At 31.9% G+C, this 4,723-nt stretch overlaps 1 protein-coding gene and 1 long non-coding RNA gene across 2 annotated transcripts in view; one reads left to right on the forward strand and one right to left on the reverse strand.

The window, feature by feature from the left end:
* Positions 1–4,723, forward strand: part of LOC107628201 — an 11,369-nt gene that overhangs the window by 1,734 nt on the left and 4,912 nt on the right. The gene's annotated exons all lie outside the window — the stretch shown is intronic.
* On the reverse strand, positions 468–2,926 carry LOC110268726. The gene is made up of 3 exons (XR_002357135.1): positions 2,760–2,926; positions 2,398–2,669; positions 468–583 (listed from the first exon to the last, which is right to left on the reverse strand). It is a non-coding gene; the product is annotated as an uncharacterized LOC110268726 (long non-coding RNA).

The following is a 4,723-nucleotide window of genomic DNA, read 5'->3' on the forward strand; positions in this document are numbered from 1 at the left end:
TATTTTATAAATACAGATTGAATAGAATGTTTTTGTATATTATATAAATATCTACTCTAATTATTCTTAATTTGTAACACCTTACCACACTGAGTTTTACCCTTAAGCTGTAAAATAGAGGTGGTGTGTGATATTATGACCTATCGAATAAAATGTATACATATAATAGCAGAAAGATTATAATATACTAGGAGCCTTGAAGAATAGAGGAAATAAAAATAGCGAAATAAAAGCGCAATGCCCAAGAAACGAGTTATCTTGCATACTAAGAAAGCTATAGCTTGTTAAGTATAAAGTAACCAAAAATAGGAACAGAGGGTCAAAGATACAAAGTAACAAGCTCCTAACTCCGCCCGCGAAGCCAAGACTAGCCGGAGAACACATACACACACATATCCAAAACCCAAAATGTACATAAACAAAAATTCTGTCTCTCCATAAACCTCTAAGAGGCTCAAAAGAACGAGTTATGCGGAGAGAAAGCTAAGTACATATATATATACATCACTGCACTACAAAATAACCCAGTAACTACTTCGCTTCAGGAGTCCAGACGCCTAACGAGATGCCTCTCGACCTGCATCTGAAAAACAACAACATAGTATGGGGTGAGAACCAAAGGTTCTCAGTATGGTAAAGGTGCCACACACATAATATATAAGGTCCTGGGAATGTCAGAGGCAATCCTAGAATGCCGACACTCAAATTTATAGAGCTTAAAGTATTAAACAGAAGCCATAAAAGGTGGTTTTCTAAGAGTATCTAAGCGTAACTTAACTTAATCATAAATCTAAGTCCCATACTGCTATTCCTCCATACCTCCATCTTCGTCAGCATTTCATGACAAATAAACAGATAAAGGCAAGCACAAAAAGGTTACAAATATTGCAGGTAACAAATATACATTTAACATGGCAAGTACACTTAGGCACACCCAGTTAATGTACAAACAAGTAATTCAAGTAGTATGCATATGATGCATGCCTGACCTATGGCTGATGAGGTTCATCTGTCAGTTATCCAGCTAACCCGACAAGTCCGAAAACCTTAGACTGTCCTTCGACGTGCATCTCCAAGAGTCTATGCATAGCTTTTTTTTTCTCAAATAATCAATATTGCTCAATGGGGTTAACATTCCCGAGAATTTATAAGTGCCTGGTCACCCTTACGTCGTAGGGTCAATAGAGTATCGAGTTTCAACCTGGTATACATGGTTGCAAGCCACGGTACTTTACCCAGAAAATCTCGTATCTCAGATCATTTAATCATTCAAGCCAAGTATCATAAATGATCATTCATTTGATTATCAAGCCAAGTATCATACATGATCATCTATAACATACCATAATCAATTCATCACTTTTCAGCTTTACTTCACCTCCAAGTTATTCCCATTTTCTAGCTTCATCTGATTATCAGGTTTAATACTACCATTTATGATTAAAGAAATGAAGATAGGGGTTTAGAAGTTTGAAATAGGGTTTAAGATTCTGAAAACTTTGTTTGCTGAAATAGGGGGCATGCGTACGCGTGGCGCACGCGTACGCGTGGGTGTGTAGAGGTGCAGCTCGCGTGCGCGTCCCTTGTCATGTGTACGCATAGGTGAAAACTTCATGTTACGCGTACGCGAGGACATACTTGTTAGCTCCTTATGCTTATGCATGGGACCAGTCGCGTACGCATCGCCAGAAATCCATGCCACGCGTACGCGTGGACGGACGTTCTTTTAAAAAAAAGGATTAACCAGAGTGATGCACAATCATGGAAATCTCACCAGCAACATTACATAATCCACACCAAAATTTCTGACGGACATAATTCAGTCATTTTAAATAATTTTTCTTCCATTTTTCGAACGACATAAACTTCATGAACCAAATTTTCATTTAAGACAAGTTGAAATCAATTTGGAGTTCCGGAAGCCAAGTTATAGCCTGCCGAAGTTCAGTCCAAAACCAAAGTTTTGCAAACAATTCCAAACTTCATTTTCATTCAATAATTCCATTCCTTTCACCTCTAAACCTGCATTCTTCAATACAATATACCCCTCTCTCATTCTTTTAATAATCAACACAATAAACCTACCTCAAATTGACAAAAATACACTTACAGTATTCAAATCCATCAACCAAAACCAACCAAGAACCATAGTTTACAAAACCTAGGCTTATAATACAATATGGCCTTCCTTATCATCACAACAACCACCACAACAAATATACCTCAAATCAATATTTTTCCAAACCATCAATTAATCAACCAAGACCAAGCCAAACATGTTTTTTCACAAGATACTAACAATATATATATACACATGCTTTCCAACCTATCCTACGGTCATCTAGCCTAAATTTTCACAGAACATTATATATTAAATGCAAGAAACCTAAACCATACCTTAGCCGATTTTCCTCGTAATGACCAAGGCAATTTATTAAAACCAATCATAGCCCCAAAACCTCAACTAAACAGCTTCCTCCAAGTTCCGGTATTCACAATTTTCAGTTTCAATTATTTATTCACAACCTAATACACATTCATAACACATATATACCCAATTTAATTCCCAAAAACATCAATTCAGAATATTTAGATAAAATTATTATATCCTCACCTTACCTAAGCTTCACATAAGTAAGAGTAAATATTTTTTTCAAGCTAATTGGATCCTAAAACATCAAAGAGTAAAGAAATTCAATATCTCCACTTAATTTTCCAAAAATTGGGGAAGAAGAGGCTGAGGTAAAATAGCAGGTTACCTATGAAATTGTTCTAGTAAAAATGTAGAGCTCAACGCGGTGGTCGCATGGCCACAAACGATGCGGCGATCGGAGCTCGGACGGAGGAGTTACGGCAAGTTGAAGTTTACCGTAAACGTTGGGGGTTTCTTCCTTCTTCTCCCTGTTTGGTGACTTTCAGCGTTTTGCTGAATTGAAGAAGAAAGGTAACCGTGCTCACTTAAATGAGCTGGGTCGGTTGGGCTTACGAGTCCGGTTTAGATCCAGTTCAATCGATTTGGTCTGTTCGATTTAATTTTAGACCATTTTTTTAAAATTAGTGTCAAAATTTTTGTTTCGATGAGCTCTATCCTAATTTAATATAATATTCGTATTTCTAATTTTTTTTATTAAAAACTAAGTTATTAATTAATTATTCACTAATTTAACGGGATTTACATAATTTCTTTCCTATTAACAAATTGTTTAATTTTATCGGTATTAGTTTCTTAACATATTCAATTACTGCTCTATAATAATATTAATATGTAAAATAATTGTTTTTAAATTTACATAACAATCAAAATATTTTCAAATACTCTATATTACAAATGGGAATGTTGAGCCTTTCTATCACCTACTCTTATATACTTTGAATAAGTCAAAATTAGGCCACTAATTAAGCCACAAATATTTGAAATGGGAATGTTGGCCAATTGTATAATTTCATATCTACTTCAAGGATTAATATGGTAATTCCAAAACTCACTAGAAGACAAAAATATTGTTGGAAACTTGATAGTACACAAGAACATGAAGTTCTGCAATCGTACACAGGATGACACGAATACGTGATCATTTTTCTATATAATAACGAACATCCGAAATTAATCAAGTTGAGTTGGTCTAATAGTTAATTTATTAGTCTGTTTAAGTAAGTGTTACTGTGTTAAAAGTTCGAATTTCACCTTATACATGCACCAACTCATTAACCGACGATAATAAAAAAAATAACACCCGAAATTAAAATGTTTCTATGCAAGCATATATTGTTCCTATACAAACTCATATTTAAGATGTGTGCATAAAATTGCAACAAAATGTTGAAACTAACTTATTAATATTATTAGCTGCCATCCTCACCAATAAAGTAGTAGAGTAGTAGGAAGATTAATTAAAATGAAAGATGTGCACATTATTAATTTTCTTTTGTATAACGAAATATTGCAGGAAAAAAATTTAAATTTAAATTTAATTTATAATCTGAAGTCAATAATAATTATGATATTAAAGTACTTTGGTAGGTCGTTGTGATGCTAATATTTGTGTGTTTGTATGAAATAAAGGTTATTTTCATATTTTTAAATTCACAAAAAGTAATACAAAATTGGTATTTTAATTTCTTACAATTAATCCTAAAAGGGCATTTGTTTTTTTTTTTTTTAATATGATTAAGAGAGTATTTTAGTGTTTGTAAATAAAATTTATATTTCAAACTATAGTACAATTAATTAAACAATCTAAATTTTAAAATGGTAATTCAATCTTTTAAAAATTCACTATAAGCTAAGGTTATTTTATTTTAGCCTTTCTAAAATTAAATTCAAGTTTTTAATACAATTAAACAACTTTAACCCTAAAAGGTATTTCAGTCCTTTTAAAATCTTATTCTGATTTCTATTTTCTAATACAATCAAATAACCTTTATTAGTCATATATATAAGGATATTTTAGTTTTACAAATTAACCTTAAAATGTTATTTTAGTCTTTTTAAAAAAAATTATAAGGATATTTTAACTTTCAAAACATAATTCTAAAAAGAATATTTTAGTCTCTAAAATGATCTTTGTGTATTTGAGTCTTTTTTAAAATAAAATTCAAATAATGTCTAATTTCTCACGAAATCAAACAATATTAATTAATGCTATAAGGTTATTTTATTCTTTTAAAAATTAACCTTAAAAAGGTTGTTGTCTTCTTTTAAAAATGAACTATAACAATATTT

This window comes from Arachis ipaensis, chromosome B02, assembly GCF_000816755.2.
Source record: "Arachis ipaensis cultivar K30076 chromosome B02, Araip1.1, whole genome shotgun sequence".
Lineage (NCBI taxonomy): Eukaryota > Viridiplantae > Streptophyta > Magnoliopsida > Fabales > Fabaceae > Arachis > Arachis ipaensis.